General features: G+C 38.6%; 3 pseudogenes; 1 reads left to right on the top strand and 2 right to left on the bottom strand.

The window, feature by feature from the left end:
• Positions 1–1,022: 1,022 nt before the first annotated feature.
• On the bottom strand, positions 1,023–3,080 carry LOC114203966 (14-3-3 protein theta-like; annotated as a pseudogene).
• Positions 3,081–4,646: 1,566 nt separating this feature from the next.
• LOC114204160 (putative uncharacterized protein C6orf52 pseudogene) lies at positions 4,647–5,088 on the bottom strand (annotated as a pseudogene).
• Positions 5,089–9,876: 4,788 nt separating this feature from the next.
• On the top strand, positions 9,877–10,211 carry LOC114211042 (guanine nucleotide-binding protein G(I)/G(S)/G(O) subunit gamma-5 pseudogene; annotated as a pseudogene).
• Positions 10,212–23,738: the final 13,527 nt, after the last annotated feature.

The following is a 23,738-nucleotide window of genomic DNA, read 5'->3' as shown; positions in this document are numbered from 1 at the left end:
ACTTTTGGTTGTATGTGGAAATGTTCCTAGCTTCAAGCAATAAACAATTTAGAGAGATAAGACATAACTAAATACAGACAACCAGTCACACTGCCTCCCCACACATTCACCCAAAGACTGCCTTGATCCTGAATATTTCCACCTTCTGTTCCAGTTGGCACCCAAGCTACTCTAATGCCACCTGTTGATCAGCATGGGGAACTGTCTAACTCAGTATTTTCCTATAATCCTATTCTAGTGGGATTTTGTCCTACATTCCCCTCACCCCTTTATTTCTAGTCTTAAATATCCACTTTATTCAACACGATACTCAATACATATCATTTACATCTGAAGAAGAGATGGCTTATGGTAAAACACCTATTCTAAGAAATGTAATCCATTGTGAAATATCAAATGGATGATTCCATAAACATGAATCGGTTTCTTTGCTATAGAAAATCCAAGTGGAGTGGGGCACGTGGGTGTCTCAGCCGGTTGTGTCTGACTCTTGGTTTCGGCTCAGGTCATGATCTCAGGCTCATGGGATCTGGCCCTGCGTGAAGCTCTGTGTTCAGCATGGAGTCCTCTTGAGCTTCTCTCTCTCCCTCTCCATCTGCCCCTCCGCCCCACTTGTGTGCTCTGTCTCCCAAGTGAATAAATAAAACCAAAACAAAAAAAAAATAGGGTGCCTGGGTGGCTCAGTCATTTAAGCGTCTGCCTTCAGCTCAGGTCATTTTCCCAGGGTCCTGGGATCAGGTCCACATGGGGCTCTCTGCTCAGCGGGGAGTCTGCCACTCCCTCTGTCCCTCCCCCCTCCCCAGCTTGTGGGCTCTCTCTCTCTCTCTCTTTCTCTCTCTCTCTCTCGCAAAAATAAATAAATAAAATCTAAAAAAAATAATAAAATAAAGTGGAAAAAAAAGAAAATCCAAGGAATGGAGATGTGTAAAAAGGTTTCTTGAAGGAAAAAGGATGACACCTTGTATACATTTAGTTTTCTGCCCCTTCTGCACCTCACCTTCTTCTTCTGCACTGCCCAATGTTCATAATGTTAGGTTGTCACTAAGCATGATAAGGGTGCTGTCTTTGTATGAGTCTTCTTTCAGTGCATTAAGTTCTGTGATGGCTTCATCAGAAGTGGTCTTAGGCATGGCACAAAAATAGACACATAGATCAATGGAACAGAATAGAGAGCCCAGAAATAAACCTACAGTTATATGGTCAATTAAGCTACAATGAAAGGGGCAAGAATATACAATGGGGAAAAGACATAATCTTCAATAAATAGTGCTGGAAAAACTGGACAGTTACATGCAAAAGAATAAAACAGGACCAGTTTCTTATACCATACACAAAAATAAACTTAAAATGGATAAAAGACCTAAATGTGAGGCCTGAAACCATAAAACTTCTAGGGAAAAAACATAGTAATTTCTTTGATATTAGTCATAGGAACATTTTTTCTAGATATGTCTTCTCTGGCAAGGGAAACAAAAGCAAACATTAAGCTATTGAGACTACATTAAACTAAAAAGCCTTTGCACAGCAAAGAAAACCATCAACACAATGACAAAGTAACCTACTGAATAGGAGAAGAAATTTGTAAATGATATGACCGAGAAAGGGTTTATATCCAAAATATATAAAGAACTTATACAACTGAGCACCAAAAAGAAAACAACAAAATATCCAGTTAAAATGGGCAGCAGACTCATATAGACATTTTTCCAAAAAAGTCATAGAGATGGCCAACAGACACATGAAAAGATACTCAACATCACTAATCATCAGGGAAATACAAATCAAAACCACAATGCCATATCATTACCTTACACCTGTCAGAATGACTAGCATCAAAAAGACAAGAAACAAGGGTTGACAAAGATGAAGAGAAAAAGGAACATTCCTGCACTGTTAGTTGGAATACAAATTGGTATAGCCACTGTGAAAAACAGTTTGGAGGTGGCTTAAAAATTTAAAAATAGAATTACCATATTATCCAGTAATTCCACTAAATACTGGGTATTTACCCACTAACTCAAAAGGATATATGCACCCCTATGTTCTTTGCAGCATTATTTATAGTATCCACCATATGGAAGTGTCCATTTAGATGAATGGATAAAGAAGATGTGGGGTGAAATATTACTTAGCCAAAAAAAAAAAAAAAGAGTGAGATCTTGCTATCTGCAACAATATAGATAATGGACCTAGAGGGTAGAATGTTAAGTGAAGTAAGACAGAGAAAGACAAATACCATATGATTTCACTCACATGTAGAATTTAATAACTAAAACAAATGAACAAACAAAGAAAAAAGAGGCAAACAATAGAACAAGACTCTTAAATATAGAGAACAATCTGATGATTGCCAGAGGGGGGAAATAGATAAAGGGGATTAAAAGTGCACCGATAGTGGTGAGCACTAAGTAATGTACACAAATGTAAAATCATTATATTGTACACCTGAAACTAATATAACACTGTATGTTAATGATGCTTCAATAAAACAACAAAACAATAACAACAAAAGTAGTTTTAGCTAGTATGCAGGCAAGCTTTGGGTTATTAAGGATCTCATATTAGAGTACAGAAAAGAGCCAGCCCAATGTAGATTGGGTGTGTGGGTTGCATCTCTTTATAGTTTATATCAAATGTCTTTTGGAAAACTCCTCCAGAATTATCTATAGTTTGTTCTCAATCATTACCATGTGCAACAAAGGTTACTAGAAGTAAACTCCATTTTCAGATAAAAGACTTTACCTTTTGGATTAGTTGCATTGGCTATTAAGTACTTATCCAACAATTGCAGGACAATGGTGCAGATGAATCTCAGTTTAGACTCTTTCTCCCAGTAGTTCTTAATAACTTCTGGTCAGAGGTGTTCATCTTTTGTTCCATATTTGAGAAAATCCTCCAGGGGCAACTGCAGTCTCTGAAGACATTCTTATAGGCCACCTAGAGCAGGTTACATTCTGACTGGGCAGCTTGGTGCCAGCCTTTGTCATGGCCTTCATGCAGGTGGACATGTCAGAGCACTCAGCCTGCTCAGCCAGCTTGCCTTCAGGATCACTCTGTTCTCCTTGGTGAGCAGGCTGCATGCAGGTCTGGTGAGGTTCCAGGACCAGGACACAGAAGAGAGTGAGGGCAAGGCATTGAGGGTGTGAACACCAATAGGATATAAAGGAGTCCTCCTCAAGAGAACTTCTCTTCTCTGCAGTCACTTTGATCTACTTTTGGCTTTAGCAGAGGACCCTCTGGGAGGCAAGGGGCAGGCAATTGTCTACACACCATTTTCTTTCTTTCTTTCTTTCCTTCTTTCTTTCCTTCTTTCTTTCTCTTTTTCTTTCTTTCCTTCTTTCTTTCCTTCTTTCTTTCTCTTTTTTTCTTTCTTTCTTTCTTTTTTTCTTTCTTTCTTTCTTTCTTTCTTTCTTTGTCTTTCTTTCTTTCTTTCTTTCTTTCTTTCTTTCTTTCTTTCTTTCTTTCTTTCTTTCTTTCTTCCTTTCTTTCTTTCTTTCTTTCTTTCAAAGATTTTATTTATTTATTTGACACAGAGAGAGACAGCGAGAGAGGGAACACAAGCAAGGGGAGTGTGAGAGGGGAAGCAGGCTTCCCGCTGAGCAGGGAACCCCATGCAGGGCTCAATCCCAGGACCCTGGGACCATGACCTGAGCCGAAGGCAGACGCTTAACAACTGAGCCACCCAGGCACCCCATACACACCATTTTCAACTGGTCTTTCTTTTTGCTTCCAAATCTTGGCTCACTCATAGAAAAATTCCACTCCCACTTTCTTTGTTCCACTTACAAACTCAAAGAGTACTCTCCATGTGCCTACCACCTTGAGGATCATGCTCTTCATCTTCCTGCAGGAGAGTCTCAGTTTTGGGGGTAAAATCAATGATAACAGAAAACTTGAATTTAATATATTTGTAAGTTGTTCAGAGTTCCCCTCAGAATCATCATGAAGTCCTTACTGATCACTTCATTCACTTTCACTTAAATCTATATTTTGCTAAGTACCAACAGTCAAGATAAAGATTTCTTATCCATCACGTCTTAGAATATTAGAGTTGGGAGGAACCATAGAGACCATTTAGAATTCAACCTTTTTTTTTTTTTTAAGATTTTTCTTTATCTGAGAGAGAGAGCACAGAGGGAGATGGAGAAGCAAGCTCTCTGCTGTGCAGAGAGTCTGATGCAGGGCTCAATCCCAGGGGCTCCATCCCAGGACCCCAAGATCATGACCTGAGCCAAAGGCAGATGCTTAACTGACTGAGCCACCTAGGCGCCCCTAGAGTTCAACCCTTCTGTTTAAGATTCTACCCTGTTTGCCACCTAAAATCTATTTCACAGGGAGCTATTTGTTGATTGGCTGTCTGGGCTGCCTTCCTGATTCTACATTTTTGTCCACAGTCCCTGCTCTCATTCATAAAGAAAGGCCTATGTTGGAGCTGGGGTGGGCGATTAGGCATGCCATGTGTCTGGCAGGTCTCAGTTTGTTGTTGTTGTGCTAGTGAAATTTATTTACATTACACTCTATCATGTCAATTACATTTAAATCCTGGAAGTTTGTATCTACATTCCAAACCCAGTACATTCCTGGAAAAATATTATATATATATAACAAATCAAAACAGCATACAATTAATATGATAGTTGGGTAGCTTAATGAACATCTTGCTTCTTTGAGGTCTCATCTGCGATTTTAGGGTGAAGTGTATCCAGAGGCTGCCAGTGACAATTCATGAGAAAGTTGTAGAGTTCCACACTTTTCACCATAAACTCTTTAATTCCTCAATATTCAAATGAAGATATGGATCTTGTAATGGTTTTTCATCTTGGTTTTCAGCTAGATTTCTGGTTTCCTCTGGTGTAACCAAAAGTTCAGCTGGATGTCCAGAGTTCTCACGAGCAGAAATAATGTAGTGTCCACTTCCATCCATGACAGCTGCAACTGTAGCCAGAAAGAGAGTAACATGTTGTTGCTCATACTATTTGCCAAAGGGGTAATCCTGTCAGGGCTGGAACTTGGCTTCACTCTTTGCCAGTACCAGTAATAATTATTTTGAGTCATGCCAAAACCTGCAAAACTCTCCTGTCCAGCCATTAGACAGAAGTTAACCATGAGATGGGTTAAATGCTAGGCTTCCATGGCCTCAATTCCCCACTCCTCTTGTTCCATTAGAGACACCAAGCAAGATGCAAAGGATGGCACAGCTGTCAGTTGCTCTGAGCTTGGGGCTTCAGCATTGTTTCCCAGTACTGCCCTCTGAGTAGTTTCTAAGAAGAAAGAATAAATTTCTCCTTTATTGAAGGCTTTTTCCTCCCATCCTATTATTTTTGGCAATGGCTGAGCTGAAAGGTACCTAGGAATTGCGGGTCCCATAATTTCAAAGGTATCCTTTCCCCAACTCTTTAATATTGAACTTTGACGTTTCCTCAGTCTGATATAAAGTGCTTTGGAAAATCAGCCTTAATGCTCCCCTTCTAACCAATCTGCAGCCTCACATCCATCCTAAATAGAACTTCAAGACATGCCATTTTCTCCCGGAGACCTTTAGCAGGGTAATGACTCAAAGCATTAAGAGCTGTTTTTCAGCTGTTTGCTGTTTTTTCTGAAGACCACCCATCCTTTGAAGCCCTCATTCCTCTAAACTGAATAGAGTTAGAGGTACTTCAATCTTATCTACAAGGTTTGCATTTGTGCAAGAGCAAGAGAACCATGAACCATAGCCTGGCTTCTCTGCCAACTTGTGGATAATGTTCTTCAGAGTATGCAGTATGAAGTTAGGGCATTTCCTAGTTTCAGTGTGGATTAAGTTCCCCTCTCTAATTAGCTTCTTTGAATTCCTTTTAGTGGGTGTGGAATGGGAAGGACTTTTTTTTTTTTTAAAGATTTTATTTATTTATTTGACAGAGAGAGACACAGCGAGAGAGGGAACACAAGCAGGGGGAGTGGGAGAGGGAGAAGCAGGCCTCCCACGGAGCAGGGAGCCCAATGCAGGGCTCCATCCCAGGACCCTGGGATCATGACCTGAGCCGAAGGCGGACGCTTTTTTTTTTTTAAAGATTTTATTTATTTATTTGAGAGAGAGAGAGTGAGAGACAGAGAGCACGAGAGGGAAGAGGGTCAGAGGGAGAAGCAGACTCCCCGCCAAGCAGGGAGCCCGATGTGGGACTCGATCCCGGGACTCTAGGATCACGACCCGAGCCAAAGGCAGTCACTCAACCAACTGAGCCACCCAGGCACCCCCGAAGGCAGACGCTTAACGACTCAGCCACCCAGGTGCCCCAGGACTTTTTTTAAATATAATTTTTCCACAACTTTTCCTACCCTTTCATTTTGTAAGTGAAGAAATTGAGGGCCAGAGAGGTAAAATCGTTTGGTCAGATTCACACAGCCAGAGAATAGCAGAAGAGAGGACTGAACCCAAGGCTTCTGCTTCATAGACAAATGCTTTATTTACCTGTTGTATTTAAAAACCAATATTGTAACAGCTTTTTAAAACTTCTTATTTTGAATTATTTGATATTTCAACTATATTATGGATTCAGTTAATGGCCTCATTTCAGAAATGAATCATTATTTAAATCAAGTTTCCTATGGGAAAATGCATTTCTAAATCTAAATATTCAATTTCCTTAGTGTCAGTCAATTCAAGCCACTAAAATACTGTCAATTGAGTGGCATAAGAGACATTTATTTCTCACTGTTCTGGAGGCTAGGAATTCCAAGATTAAGGTGAAGTGGATTCTACAGTTTGTGGATTGTTGCCTTCTTGCTGTATCTTCCTGTGGGGAGCTGGGGGGTTCAGAGAGAAAGGGAGAGTGAGAGAAGGAGCACAAGCACTAAGCTCATCATGAAAACCCCACCCTCATGTGGTCTTTAAGTAAAGGTTTCTGACTATTCCCTAAACTGTCCTTTCCTTGAACACTTATTTACGGTATGGGCGTATGCTTGTCCTTTTCCTGTGTGTATGGTTATCCTGTTTCATTTAAACTGTTAACCCCTTGAAAGTAATTATTACTGTATTATTGAGTTTTTTAAGTAGTTTTGCAAAAACATGTATGATTATTAAAAATGAAGTGCAAAACTTGTTAGAATTTACATTTCAAAAAAATGATTGAACTTTGAAGAGAAAGTCAACGTAAATAACAGAAATGTTTTTTTTCAGAGAGTAATTAAACCTTGCATGAAATAGAGGATTGAACTGGGTGACTTTTCTGAGGTTCCTTTTGGGCCTATGATTCCATCAAGATCTTATTACCGATAGAGAGGCAGAAAGCAATGAAATTAGCAGATCTGGGCAGGCTTGTGACTTGCTTATAATCAAAGAAAATATACAATTTCTGAGGCTAGGTCATTAAAGGTGATGCAGTTTCTCTCCTTTTGGCTGGAACACTCCTGTTTTGTAGCCCTAAAATGCCCCCAAATACTGTTACAACTTCAGTCAGTGTCTGATGTCACTAGCATGAGAGTCTCTGAGCCTGATTCTTAGAAACCATAATAAAATGATTGTTGTTGTTTTATTCCACTAAGTTGGAGGTGGTTTCTTACACAGCAGGTGTGACTGGAATAGGTATGTTAGTATTACTGGAGGAAATAAGTACTGGAAAGACCTGAGAGGGAAAGAACTGAAAATGAGAGAAGTTTGTACTTTGGTAGTTTTTTTTTTTTTAAGATTTTATTGATTTATTTGACAGAGAGATAGAGCATAAGTTGGCAGGAAGGCAGGCAGAGGGAGAGGGAGAAGCAGGCTCCCCGCTGAGCAGGGAGCCCGACCCCAGGACCCTGGGATCATGACCTGAGCCCAAAGCAGCCGCTTAACCAACTGAGCCACCCAGGCACCCCGTACTTTGGTAGTTTTTAAAGAACAAATTACAGCATATGTCATATAGAGAATGTGTGTGTATGTGTGTGTGTGTGTGTCTGCTCATGGGTATGTGCCTAGTTGGGGAAGAGGGTACCAATCTGCATGCTCTACTTTGGGAACTTAAAACAAAACAAAAAAAAGTTTACCTAAGAATTCTATTTTCCTGTAGACCCAAAAGTCTATAAGAAGAAAGTGCAAAGAAGATTTGGAATTGATATTAAGGTTCATAGTATTCCACAATTAATACTTAGTACAAGAAAATGATGAAACAAAAAGCATACCCACCCTGCCTTTGGTTTTGTTTTTTTTAAAGCTAGCCTGGCTGTATTACCCCACCTATTCTCTAGAGGATCCCTGAACTGGTGTTTGGAATAACTGCACTGGAACCTCTCTCCTATCTTCAGTCCTCTGCCTCATGCCCATCCCATGTCCATTCTTTAGAAGAGGTACTACAGTGACTAAGACTCCAGGCTCTAAAAAGAGACTGCCTGGTTTTGAATTATGGCTTCTTCATCTACTAGCTAGGTGACCTTGAAACTCTCAAGAATTGGGAAAATTTTTTTAAAGATTTATTTCTTTGAGAAAGAGAGCGAGAGCGAGCATGAGTGTGAGTGGGTGGGGGTGGGCAGAGGGAGAGAATCTCAGGCAGACTCCCTGCTAAGCGGGCTCCAGCTAACTACCCTGAGATCATGACCTGAGCTAAAGTCAAGAGTCGGACCTTATCTGACTGAGCCACCCAGCCATCCTTGGGAAATTGTTTTTTAAAAAAGGAAAAACATCAAGGTTATTGTTCAGAGCCTATATGCCCGGGGAAAAGAGGGACTGGTTAAGAATAAGCTTCAGTGAGTAAGAGACTTGAAGTGTATAAGTATACAGGGCGTTACAAGCTCCCATGAAATGAACTTCATTCTGAACCCAAAAGTTAACCTAGGAAAATAATGAAGGAAAGAAATCTCACCTCCTAGGAAATCAGGAACTCTCTTACTAGAGAGTTCTCTATATGGACTGGAAACAAACGAAGAAATTAGTTGTGAATCAGATTACCTTTTTATGAGTGTGCCAAGATTTCCCCACATATATTAAATTATTAAGCACAAATTAAAGCTTTGTGTTTTAATTGCATGGCTAAGATGTAATAGGTAGCTGACCCAGTATGGACCAAGAGTAATAAAGGAGAAGACAAAATCCACTCTTTGGATAAATATGGCAAAAACAAAACAACACCTACATTTGAGAAACCCTAGGCAGGCTTCATTTAAAGGATAACTTTGACTAGTTTTACCAAAGATACAAGGCCCCAATTAACCAAAAATTTGGCCCCTTCTTTGCTTTGTGTTGCCCAGGCCTGGACTATGTATTTAAATAAACAATCCTAGAACCAAGTAGGTCTCTAAAATTCAGGAAACACAATTCAAGTACACCAGATAAGATAAATAATATTTGGAGATGTACCCAAAAACAAGTCTGCTTTCCTGACAAAATGATTTTACAGAGAGTTTTATGCTTTTCTAAGAGACTGCAAAAATAAATTATTTTTTCTTCAAGTAACACTCATATTCAGCCCCCTACGGTCCTGATAAGCAGTAAGTTTATACTACAGATATAAAAACCCCTGTCTTTTATTTTTTTTTTTAAAGATTTTTTATTTATTTATTTGACAGAGAGAGACACAGTGAGAGAGGGAACACAAGCAGGGGGAGTGGTAGAGGGGGAAGCAGGCTTCCCGCTGAGCGGGGAGCCCGATGTGGGACTCGATCCCAGGACCCTGGGATCATGACCTGAGCGGAAGGCAGACGCTTAACGACTGAGCCACCCAGGCGCCCCTTTAATTACCTTTTAAAAAGTAAAGATATCATTTTAAAAATGATTACTAGGGAAGCAGATTATTAAGATAACCAGTTAGATCTGCAGTGTCGCAGGTTGTAGAGAACTTTTAAGAGGACAGAGCAATGTCTCCTCAAGTCAGCCTGCCTTTAAGACTCCTTTGCATAGAGTTCCGAGCCCCGCCCCCCGCCGCGCTGCCCCACCGTCTGGCCCAGCGGACCCACGAACCCACCGATCCACGCACGGACGAATCTGCTCGCTCTTGAGAGCGCCATGTCTGGTTCCTCCAGCGTCGCCGCTATGAAGAAAGTGGTTCAACCGCGTGAAGGTTTCCCAGGCAGCTGCAGATTTGAAACAATTCTGTCTGCAGAATGCCCAACACGACCCCCTGCTAACTGGTGTATCTTCAAGTATGAATCCCTTCAGACCCCAAAAAGTCTGTTCCTTTTTGTAGTAAAATGAATCTTTGGATGGTTTTCTAAACCACTTTTCATGAACCAGTGAATATCAAAGGAGAATTAAATTTAAAGCCTGTACAGGGGCGCCTGGGTGGCTCAGTTGGTTAAGCAACTGCCTTCAGCTCCGGTCATGGTCCCAGGGTCCTGGGATCGAGCCCCGCATCGGGCTCCTCTCCCACTCCCCCTGCTTGTGTTCCCTCTCTTTCTGTCTCTCTCTGTCAATTAAATAAATAAAATCTTTAAAAAAAAAAATTTGAAGCCTGTACAAAAGCTTATTATCCCTATAACACGTGCCATACTATATAAACTTCTACTTTTGTCAGTCCTTAACATCTACCTCTCTGAATTTTCATAAATTTCTATTTCACAAGGGTAATTATTTTATATACACTGGCAGCAGCATACAATAAAATACTTAGTGTAAAAGTTTTTTGGTTAAAAAAAAAGACTCCTTTGCATAAATATCTTTCAGAGAGTTTTTTTTTTAAGATTTTATTTTTTATTTATTTATTTGTCAGAGAGAGAGAGAAAGAGTAAAGCAGGGGAAGCTGCAGGCAGAGGGAGAAGCAGGCTCCCTGCTGAGCAAGGAGCCCAATGTGGGGCTCGATCCCAGGACTCTGAGATCATGACCTGAGCTGAAGGCAGAGGTTGAACAACTGAGCCACCCAGGTGCCCCCCTACAGGACAATCTTAATTTAAGCAGTGAATGTTACTGGTGCATGTGCCCTCCACAGCTCTGTCATGGCAGTTTCTGGTTCTGCCCGCACGATTATTCTCTTGCTCATCTTTGGCCACAAAACACCACCAACAATGCTAAGTGCCTCAGTTCTTTATAAGACTTTCTGGAGAATTCCACAATTCTTTCAGCCAACCTTAGATGGTCATCCTAAGGGTGACAAGTAGGGAGTGGGGGGATGTATATGTGTGCACAGGGTCTTTTATTCTCATCCCTTTATCTCCATCAGCTGCCCAGACAAGCCCCACAAATAAATATACAATGAAGTCATAGTGTACTTATCTATAAGCAACTTCAAAAGAAGCCCCCAAATAAATTCCCTTTCCCCACCCCAATATCCTTAAACACACACACATACACAAAACAGAATGCTGCTCCCAATGTGCCCAAATGCAAATTCTGGCACCAACACTGACTGGCCTCATATAGTTACAGTTCATTTGACTCTCACTAGTTAGTCTTCTCTACTGAATTTACAGTTCCCAGGTTGTTGTAAGCTGGGTCCTCCAGGAGCCAACTCTAAGACTAAGTTAATGTGTATGATGTTTACTAAGGAATGCCTTGGGATTAGTACCTGGGGAAGGGAAGGGAAGGGAAGGGAAGGGAAGGGAAGGGAAGGAAGAGTAGACAGAGGGAGAAGCTGAGCTGTGATGCAGTGCCAGTGACAACCTTGACTGATGCTACAGGGAGTTCTCGAGCTGGAATGGACCTTCTGCACTGTCCAGGTTAGCCCAAGATGGTCTTTATGCTCCCACACTGATTATTTTGAAGAAGCCCAAACCACATATAAAGGACATGTATAGTTCAACCATGTTCAAATCCACATGTTTCCATAATGAAAATATCAGAAAAGAGCAGTCAGATAATGCCCTCTGGAACCCAAAGAAGTGGTACAATCCAAGTTGCAAATGTGCTCCTGCATTTCTTGTTTAATCAAAGTGCTTTTAATTTCCTTTAGGATCTTCAAAAATTATTGCTCAGCCTTGCAGAAATGAAGATGTGCCTTATTTGTATGGTTGCTGTGAAATGTCTGCCATCTGGTGGACATAAATAAATAAAATTTAAATATAAATTTACCTCATCCAATGGAATAGAAACATTACTGCTAAGTTGAGCAACTTGAAGTTTTATTAGAAATCTTTCGAATATTGTCTTGCTAACAAACATTTACATCTTTATATTTCTCATTAGGGAAAACTGCCACGTTTAAACCTAAATCACATCAAAGTGTGCAGCATTGAAAAGATTTATAAAAGGAATCTTTAGTTTGATAAAATATTAAAACCAAACATAGGTATCATTCCAAAACCTGGATTTTCTCTGAATTACATCAGAAAAATATGTAGTCTTTTGGCTCCTTAACAGAAAATAAATTAATATTTATCTTTCCCCTAGATAGATCACAGACAGCGGGTGCTGGAGCCAGCTTCCATAGACTCATAAGAGCTGATTGTGCATATGTCTTCCAACTCTAAGTTCAGTGATTTCAGGTTGGTAACTTGAAATTGGCCATGGTGGGGGTATTTATACTGAAGAAATCAAGAAAGATTTGAAATCAGAGTTGTTGAGTTTTTGTTTTTGTTTTTCAGAAAGTCAGTTTACCAGCATACCATACATATCTCTGTTCTCCCTTGAGTCCACCAATTTAAAAAAAAAAAAAAAAAGCGTTCCATGGAACAGTTGTTAACCTTTTTAAAATTTTATTTAAATATACATTTCCAAATTTGGGACACTATGGAATCTTTTAGGAAGTGCTATTTGAGTTTTATATTTTTCTTTTAGTTGGAGGAGCCCAAACTGAATTTTTAAAAGGTGATTCACTATTAAAATTATTGCATAAAGGTAATATATCTCAAATTGTTTCAGTCTTAGTCAAACCTTTACCAGTGTTGACATTTGTATTTCTTGTACTGTGACTGTCAGCTAATAGATGTGATGAATGACTATAGCTCCAAAATTGAGACCAGAAACCTAAATGCTCTATATGCTCTGAGACTTTCCTGGTCTGTTTTTAGAGGGGTGAACTCGAGAGATTTAAGTTCTTATTGTATTTGTCTGATGACTCAGAAATGTCCCCCTGATGTTTTTTGAGGGCAGTGTGCTTACCTTTGCCTCTAGTTATATTGCCTTAAAGAGGCCTAAGCTATAAATGTGAGGTAATTTATTTCTTACAATCCAAAACTCTTGTTAACAAGTAAGGACAAGTCCTAGACATAAAACTATTGGACCAGGGCCAGGGTCTTTTATGTTCAGTTCTCCACCGTGCCATTTTCTAAAACAGGCTTTTCAGATCTTGTGAGTTCCATAAACCCTCAGATAAAAGAAAATGCAGCTTTCTGCTTTCTGAAACTGAAACGAATAGGCCTGTTTCATGTCATCTGAGGTTCAATATGGCAGAGAAATTCTGTTCAGTGGAAGAATCCACAGGCTCTTTCCATTAGCCTTCAGTGGTAACAAGTGATAGTATTCTATAATAGGTGCAAGTGGATTGAGATGGGGATTTGAGTTGAATCATATTATGAGGTAATGGAAATGTCCAGCATTACTGGGCACTAAAAGTAACAATTTGTAAAGTTTTACCAATATAATGTATTCCCACCGATAGATTCAACTTTCACTTTCTTGAAGACAGCGATTTTGGTATCTTCTACACCTAGCATAAAAACCTCAAAAGATATTTGTTCATTTTTTATAAAGTTATACTGGTAAAAATGAATGCATTGTTTATGTAATGCCTATTTTCCCCAGGAGACTGCAAGTTCCATGAGGTCAGGGATCATATCTGTCTTATAAACATGTATCCTCAGTGCCTGGCATATAGTAGGAAATTTATACATATTGATTGAATGAACTAATAAAATATAGATATTAGGTATGATATATAGATATTGGATCCAATGCAGATCTATTTAAGCTTTTTTTTGCAGGTATTCTGGCTTACTCAGGATGCCATTCTGTTTTATCTAGGTGATTATATAAAAGAGATTAGGAGACTTAATTTAACTATCTCATGATATACAGGATTCTGATTTTCTAAGGGTCTGAATTTAGTGTAATAAGGAAATTTTCTTAGTTCCCTGGTGTCAGACACTAATCAAGGGAAGAAGTCACCCATACTGTTCTTTTTCTTTTCTTTTCTTTTCGTTTAAAAGATTTTATTTATTTATTTATTTATTTATTTGACAGAGAGACAGAGAGAGAGAGCACAAGCAGGGGGAGCAGCAGCAGATGGAAAGGGAGAAGCAGGCTCCCTGCTCTGCAGGGAGCCCAATGTGGGGCTCAATCCCAAGACCCTGGGATCATGACCCAAGCCAAAGGGGATGCTTAACCCACTGAGTCACCCAGGCTCCCCTGGTTTTGTTTTGTTTCTTTTCTTAAAAAAAAAATTTTTTTTATTTAAGTAATCTCTACAACCCACGTGGAGTTCAAACTCACAATCCTGAGATCAAGAGTCACATGCTCTAACAACTGAGCCAGCCAGGCACCCCAATCACCCATCCTGTTCTGAGAGTTACTCTTCCTACTCTCCTTTAGAGAACATGAGGTCTCTCTTTCTCTTTCTCTTGAGTTACTCAGTCATTATGCTTTCCTTCCCTTTTCTTTTCACAGAATGAAGGAGCCTGAAATAAAGGCATAAGAACATGTCTTAAATAAGGTTATATGGCTTTACTTGTAAATAATTTCTTTCCTTCTTAATAGTAAAATGTTTCTTAAATACATTACAGTCAAAATTTATAATCTTCCTGGTCAGTACCCTCTAACAGCTGAACTTTGAATATCTGGTGAACCTCATCTTCTATTTTCCTTTTATGCTGTTTGCATGCAGGTCTACTTTGTGTGACATGATCGCACCATGCTTTGCTTTTCTTCATGTCTGATACCCTTTCAAAGTCTTTTTAACTTACACAAATGCTCAATTCTAGAAACACTCCACCTTCTCCACCTCATGTCTGAGACTTTCCATGAGACTTTCCTTGAGAACTCTGTCAAATTAAACAACTGGTATATTTTTGCAATGCAAAATGTTACCTATTCAACCCTAGGGATAAAGGGACTAACAGTAGTGTCCTCAGCCACTGCACAAGGGAAGTTCAATGGTGTTACACAGAAAGTGTTATGGGTCTTTACTTAAGTGGGAACCATGCTCAGTTTGGACTATAAACAAGAAGACCTTTCCTATCAGACTTTCTGTCATTATCACAGCTCAGTGGCCAGATGGACACATGATCACTTCCTACATGATCAATTTAGCAAATCTGGAACATTCAGGTTAGAGAGACTGAACTGCAGAATTATCCAATCATTCTCAGCCTCAACGAACAAAGATTCTTATGTATCAGTACAATAAGAATAACAGTTTATTCCTTGGGATTTTCTTTTTCATATATAGAAAAACGAAATGAGATGTGTGGAAGTATTTTGGAAAATGTAAAAGCGAAAGGGACTTACATTCATTGAGCACCAAGAGCCAGGTGGTGCATGTAAAGGACATAGCACAGGCATTGTCTTTCTTGGATCTCCGCTCATTGCACTCTATGGGTGCATCTAATCACTGGAGAAAAGAAAGTCTCTTCAATAAATACTGCTGGGAAAATTTGATATTCACATATAAAAGAATGAAACTAGACCATTATCTTATACCACTCACAAAAATTAACTTGAAATGGATTTAAAACTTAAAAACAAGACCTGAAGCTATGAAACTCATAGAAGAAAATTAGGAAAAAACTCCTTTACATGGGTCTTGGCAATAATTTTTCAGATATGACACCTAAAGCACTAGCAACAAAATAAAAATTTAACAAGTAGAAATTCATCAAAATAAAAAGCTTTTGCAGAGCAAAAATACAACCAACAAATGAAAAGACAACACACAGAATGGGAAAAAACATTTGCAAACTGTATACCTGATAAGGGGTTAACATCTAAAATACATAAAGAACTCATACAACTCAATAGCCATAATAATAATCCAATTAAAAATAGGCAAAAAATCTGAATAGACATTTTCCCAAAGAAGATATACGAAAGGCCAACAGGTACATGAAAAGATGTTCAACATCACTAGTCATTAAGAAAATGCAAATAAAACCACAATTAGATATCACCTCAAGCTTGTTAGAATAGCCATCATCAAAAAGACAAGAGATAACAAATGCTGGCAAGGATATAGAGAAAGGGGAACCCTTGTGCACTGTTGGTGAGATTGCAAACTGGTACAACCACTATGGAAAACAGTATGGAGGATCCTCAAAAAATTAAAAATAGAAATACCATATGATCCAGCAATTCTACTTCTGGGAATATATTCAAAGGAAACAAAAATGCTAATTCAAAAGGATATCTGTACCCCTATGTTCATCATAGCATTATTTGCAATAGCCAAGACATGGAAACAACCTAAGTGTTCATCAATGGATGAATGGATAAAGAACTTGTGACATATATATACAATAGAATTTTATTTAGCCATAAAAATGAGGGAATCCTGCTATTTGGGACAACATGGGTAGACCTTAAGGGCAATACGCTATGGGAAATAAGACAGATTAAGACAAACACTGTAAAATCTTGCTTATATGCAGAATCCTTAAAAATAAAAATTAAACTTAAAAAAAATAAATCAAACTCATAAAAAAAGATCAGACTTGTGGTTACCAAGGTAACTCCCTACCCCTAAGAAGAAGAGAATTGGAGGAAGGCAGTCAAAAGGTAAAAATGTCTAATTACAAGATAAATTAGTACTAGGGATGTGACATACAGCCATGATGACTATAGTCAACATGGCTGTATGATTTATGGAAAAGTTGTTAAAAGAGTAAATCCTAAGAGTTCTCCTCACCAAGGGGGAAAAATGTTTGTTTTTTTTTTTCACTTCCTCTTTTTATTTTATCTATATAAGATGATGGATGCTAACTAAACTTATTGCAGTAATAATTTTACAATATATGTAAGTGAAATCATTATGCTATACACTTTAAACTTATACAGTAATGTATGTCAAATATATCTCAATAAAACTTGAAAAAAAAAAGAGTCCCTGAGCAAAGCCTTTTTTAAGATAGATGTCCTAAGCAGGCATTAAATGTATCTCTGGATACGATCATATAGTAAAAACCAATAGCCCATGCTAAAAGGCACTATTTCCTTTTCATTTTGTGAAAAGGAAAAGGGAGAAAGGCAAATAAATACTTTAACTACATAAAGTAGAAGAAACAAGAACTTTAAAACCACGCAGAACCTGGTTTCAAATGTCATTCCACCATTTCTTATTTGACCTTGAGAAAGTTACTTAACCTCTTTGCACCTTGATTTCTCTTATGAAAATCCAGATAATACTGTCTAAGTGTTGTGAGGACTGACTGACAAAATTTAGCATAATAAATAATACATATAAATCATTTGATAAATATGTATCACTTGGGCACCTGGGTGGCTCAGTCGTTAAGCATCTGCCTTCGGCTCAGGTCATGATCCCAGGGTCCTGAGATCGAGTCCCACATTGGGCTCCCTGCTCGGCGGGAAGTCTGCTTCTCCCTCTCCCACTGCCCCTGCTTGTGTTCCCTCTCTCGCTGTGTCTCTCTCTGTCAAATAAATAAAATCTTTAAAAATAAATAAATAAATATGTATCACTTTATTAGAGCTATCTTTGTGTTACATTGACCAAAAGAAAGCTACAGATGTCTAGAAAGAAACTCTACAGAGAATTAAAATACTGACTGCATTTTCCCCTTTACATTTATATTGTAAAGAGACGATATAAAGCCAGTCCAGCTATAGCCACCATTTCTAATATCCTAATATATTAGTTTTCAGTTCTTGTAAGTGCTATAAAATTAGTTCCCCCTTGAGTATAGCCACTTGTATACCTAATAACCACAATCTTCTAGTATCTGTTAGATTCCAGTTCTTGTAAGTGCTATAAAATTAGTTCCCCTTGGGTATACTACTTACATGCCTAATAGGTAGAGAACTGAACTCATCATTTTGCCTCACACAAACCGTTCCTTTTTCTGACTTCCTGACTTCTGTGAATAGCATCACCATTCTCCCAGTAACTCATACTTAAAGCTTTAATCATTTTTTCACAACCACTTCTCCCTTACCACTGCTTACTGATCTTACTTCCTCAGTGTTCTCAAAATATATTTCCACCCATCTCCACCTCTAGGGCCACCACCCTAGTTCAGGCCTCCAACCTGGTTTTCTTGCCTCAGGTCTCTTTTCTCCAATAAATTTCTTTTCATCTGTAGTTGCCAAATAAATCTTACACAAATAATGCTTTGATTATTGAGCCTGTTTTACCCCATTACCTCTGCCTCTTCTGAAACATCTCTAGTAGCTCCCCACTGCTTACTAAATGAACTCTAGGCATTCAACACCTTCTACGACATGACCCCTTACTGCCTTTCTGACCATGTCTTTTAATTACTCTATTATCTGCATCCTTCTTTTTCCTAAGCAGTCCCCGTGCTTTTTTACCTTCATACAACCATTATTATTTCTTATACTTTGAAAAATGTACAGTCTCATTTCACCTGTCCAAATCATGTCACTCTTTAAGACCCAAAGCAAATGCTATCTCTCTAGCAAGTGAAATAGTAGATTTGCAGAAAATTCATTTTAAAATCAATGAATTTATTTAATTCATTAAATACATATGTACATACATACATACATATACATACATACATACATAGAAATAAAATTCTTCCCTTAAGGGCTAGGTTGATTCCTGGCAACAAAATTAAGAATTAAACTGGAATCATTAGAAAATTAATGTGGGGTTTGATTAGGCAGACAAAAAGAGGGGCCAGGAGTTTTTATTTTGGCAAGAAGAATGGAGGGTTAGAAATGGGGAAATAAGCTAGAACCAGAACAGAATATGATGGGTCATGATTACCAGTAAGCAGAAAAGGTTAGTGAGAGCAGTTAGGCCAGGATTAGTTAGAACACCACAGACTCTTCTCAGAGTGTGAAAAATTGTGTGTAACCGCAAATTGTGTGAAAAATGGATTGCTACCACTTACAAGTTAGGTTCGCTCCTGGGCAGCAGTTCTCAAAATGTGGTTTGTAGACCCCATGGAGTTCTTGAAAACCTTTTAAGTATCTGCAAGGTCAAAACTATTTTCAAAATCATACTAAGATATGATTTGCCTTTCAAACTGTGTTGACATTTGTACTATAATACAAAGGTAATGGTGGGTAAAATTGCTGGTGCATTAATAGAAATCAAGACAGCAATACCAGCCTAGACTAGTAGCAATTGTATTGGTCACTGCTATATACTCACAAGAAAAAAAAAAGAGTTTCATTTAATAATATGCTTAATAAAATAGCAACAATTACTAATTTTATTTAATCTGAACTTCTGATTCCATGTCTTTTAAAAATTCTATGATACAAAATGCACAAAGCATTCCTGCTGAATACCAAGGCACAATGGTCGTCCTGAGAAAAAGGATTTATGTGATTCAGTTGTGAGTTAAACAAGCCACTTTTTATATGGAACACCATTTTTACTTGAAAGAATGACAGACAAAATGAATTATTGGGACTTCATCAAGATAAAAAGCTTTTGCACAGCAAAACAGTTGACAAAGCCTAAAGACAACCTACAGAATGGGAGAAGATATTTGCAAATGTCTTATCAGATAAAGGGCTAGTATCCAAGATCTATAAAGAACTTATCAAACTCAACATCCAAAAAACAAATAAACCAGTCAAGAAATAGAAGACATGAACAGACATTTCTCCAAAGAAGACATACAAATAGCCAACAGACACATGAAAAAATATTCAACATCACTCAGAATCAGGGAAATACAGATCAAAACCACAATGAGATACTACCTCACACCAGTCAGAATGGCTAAAATTAACTAGTCAGGGAACAACAAATGTTGGCAAGAATGCAGAGAAAGGGGTACACTCTTATAACTGCTAGTGGAATGCAAGTTGGTACAGCCACTCTGAAAAACAACATGGAGATTCCTCAAAAAGTTAAAAATAGAGCTACCCTACGACCCAGCAATTGCATTACTAGGTATTTACCCAAAGGATACAAACATAGTGATCCAAAGGGGCACCTGCACCGCAATGTTTATAGCAGGAATGTCCACAATAGCCAAACTATGGAAAGAGCCCAAATATCTATCAATAGATGAATGAGTAAAGAAGATGTGGCATATGTATACAATGGAATATTACTCAGCCATCAAAAAAATGAAATCTTACCATTTGCAATGTTGTGGATGGAACTAGTGGGTCTTATGCTAAGTGAAATAAGTCAATCAGAGAAAGACAATTATCATATGATTTCACTCATATGTGGAATTTAAGAAACAAAAAAGAGGATCATAGGGGAAGGGAGGGAAAAATAAAATAAGATGAAATCAGAGAGGGAGACAAACCATAAGAGACTCTTAACTATAGGAAACAAATTGAGGTTGATGGAAGTGAGGTGGGTGAGGGGATGGGGTAACCGGGTGATGGGCATTAAGGAGGACATATGATGTAATGAGCACTGGGTGTTATATGCAACTGATGAGTCACTGAACTCTACCTCTAGAAGGATTAATGCACTATATGTTAACTAACTGAATTTAAATAAAATAAAATTTTAAAAAAGAATAACAGGCAACAAAAATATAGTTATTCAGACTTGGGTATTTGGCAGACATTGTCTCAAAACTTAGTGAAGTCTGTCACTTCAATGAAAACAACTTACAGCATTTGTTGTTAAAGATAAAATTCAAGCTTTCAAGAAAAAATTCAGAATTTTGGAAAACTTGTATCTACCCATGAGTCTGACAATTTGCTAATTCTTAAGGACTTTCTTGATGAGATCAGTGGTGACAGTCATGAATGTGAGTCTTTGATATTTCAGATGAAATGTATCAACATTTGGAAAATATGCATACCTCAGTAAACTATTTTCCAAATGAACAATGCATGATGTTACAAAATAATGTATAGGTAAAAGATCCATTCAAAGTTCAAGATACACCATAATATATCAGTAGATTTTAATGTTACAGTATATAAATGTCCATACATATGATTTCAGATTCCACATTGCTACTAATCTTTAAGAAACTATCTCTTGTAGGGTTTTGCCAGTATGATATCAAAGAGATTATTCACAAATATCTTTTTAAAAAACTATTAAACCATTCCTTCCTTTTCCAATTACATATATGTGTGAGAATGGATTTTTTTTGTTTCAACCAAAACAAATACCAGAACAGATTGAATACAGAAATAGGTATAAGAATTGAGTTGTCCCGAATTTGCTCTATGGCAACTCTACTGAGAAGGTAGCCTCATTTGGAAGTAAAATGTCCATGATGTTAACAATACTCTCCTATTTAAATAGTAACAGTCATGATGTCTGAACAGGAATGATTTTAGGTTGGGCACCTGGGTGGCTCAGTCGTTAAGTGTCTGCCTTCAGCTCAGGTCATGATCCCAGGGTCCTGGGATTGAGCCCCGCCTCAGGCTCCCTGCTCAGCAGGAAGCCTGCTTCTCCCATTCCCACTCCCCCTGCTTGTGTTCCCTCTCTCACTGTGTCTCTCTCTGTCAAATAAATAAATAAAATCTTAAAAAAAAAAGGAAAGGAAAAATGGTCTAATTATTTGTCTCGATGGTAGACAATGGTCCTATCAATCAGACAAAGTCAATAAATGAAAAAGCAAATGTTGACCTAAGGTGTAAAAAAACAAAACAAAACAAAACAAAACTGACCAAAACAGGATAGAAATGGGAAGGAGGGTCTAATCTTTCATCGGAGAACAGACCAAATTAGGGCTGAGTTGTAGCAAGTTTCCAGATGTAAAAAGCATTTTAAGTGCAGACTCTGTGGTCATCATTTAGCCTATTTTCTCTCAGATCCATCCTTCCTAGACTCTTCCTTGCTCTACACTCTGAATCACAGGACATGACCAGGTTAAACCATATTTCCCAGTATCCATTTGCCAACTAGCTTCTAGTTAGGTTCAGCAAATAGAAAGTACTGGTGGGAGACTGGAAGGGAGAATGAAGGAAGAAGTATCCTACCACTAAGAAAAAGGCACAGAGAACCATCATATACAACACTTGGGGTGACTTGGAAGATTGCCAGTTTTGAGTGGACTCAGAAAAAGTTAGTTCCTAGGTACAATTAATTACTCTTTATCTATGGGCCTGAGAAACTAAAGAAACAAGTGATCTGCCTCCAACATACCCAACATTCAGTGGTGGCACAGATTGAGTATAACAGTTTAAGACATTCAAGTTCAAACGGGGGAAATGAAAGGCTTAAAAAAAGATAAAATGAAAAGTAAGTTTCTTGGTCCATAGCATTTTGTTTTGTTTTTTAAAGATTTTATTTATTTATTTGAGAGAGAGCGAAAGTGACCACAGAGGCAGAGGGAGAAGCAGACTCGCCACTGAGTGGAAAGCCCGATGTGGACACCATCCCAGGACCCTGAGATCATGACCTGAGCCAAAGGCAGACGCTTAACTGACTGAACCACCCAGGCACCCCATAGCATTTTGAAATACAACTGGGTGAATGTTGGGGAGTTCCTTGATTAAGTTCTTTGGCTTGGGGATAATCCTGCAAGGCTCTTGGCTCTTCTCCCTGGATTCTTGGTTCGGCCCTCTGAGTCATCCTTCCTTTTTTTGGAAGGTAGCATGTGTTCACAGATGAGTAGGTTTATCAGACTATTTCTTGCCAATACAATTTGGGGGGGGCAGTCTGACAGCCTCCTTTTGTTTTACATTCTGTCTTTCTCATTCCAACCTGGCACTGTTTCTGCTGAAATAAATTTTTCAAGAATTTGGTGAGTCTTCAAGTTTTTCAATGAGGTTCACCCCATTAGACAAAGACCACACAATCTACAGTTTGTTTCCATAAAATAATCTCATCTCTATCTTTGGCTCCTGCTGAGAGCCTAGGGCTGAGGAATAGCACCTTTAAACTTCTTAGAGGTCTGGGCGCCTGGGTGGCTCAGTTGTTAAGTGTCTGCCTTCGGCTCGGGTCATGATCCCAGGGTCCTGGGATCGAGTCCCACATTGAGCTCCCTGCTCAGCGGGAAGCCTGCTTCTCCCTCTCCCACTCCCCCTGCTTGTGTTCCTGCTCTCACTGTGTCTCTCTCTGTCAAATAAATAAAAATAAATTTTTTTAAAAAAATAAATAAACTTCTTAGAGGTCCAGTGGTTTGCTTGAGAAGATCTTGAGACACACCCTCAATCTCCTGAAATAGCCCTTTGTGTGATTAAGCACCTTGACTTTTTTTTAAAAAATTTTATTTATTTATTTGACAGAGAGAGAGGCAGTGAGAGAGGGAACACAAGCAGGGGGAGGGGTGAGGGAGAAGCAGGCTTGCTGCAGAGCAGGGAGCCTGATGTGGGGCTCGATGTTTGGCCTCTGGGATCATGACTTGAGCCAAAGGCAGACGCTTAACAACTGGGCCACCCTGGTGCCCTGCACCTTGACTTTTGATTTCTTTGAGGTTTTAACAAAAGGTTGTGGAGTTACTCCCTGGGCATTTTCTCTGGAGCAAGCTTTCCTGACAGTGTTCAGAAGCCATCTCCTAGTGTTAGTATTTTTACCATTTGGGGAGAAGGAAGCTTTTCCAAAATCATCAAGTCCTGTTCCCTTTTTGATTAACAATTCTTCCCTTAAATTGTCTCTCTTTTCTTGAATTTTTACTATAAGTAGCAAATTGTCATCTTCAACACTTTGCTTGGAAATCTCCTTAACTATATAACCAAGTTCATCACTTATCTGCTTTCAATATAATGGCAGGAGACAATTTCACTAAATTGTCTGCCACTAGGATTCCCTTTCCTCTAGTTTCCAGTAACACATTCCTCACTT

Source organism: Eumetopias jubatus, unplaced genomic scaffold, assembly GCF_037043125.1.
Source record: "Eumetopias jubatus isolate StellerSeaLion01/CBP00866 unplaced genomic scaffold, mEumJub1_p1.0 scaffold_8, whole genome shotgun sequence".
Taxonomy (NCBI): domain Eukaryota; kingdom Metazoa; phylum Chordata; class Mammalia; order Carnivora; family Otariidae; genus Eumetopias; species Eumetopias jubatus.
The sequence above is the reverse complement of the archived record's forward strand: the minus strand, read 5'-3'. Positions and strand labels throughout refer to the sequence as shown.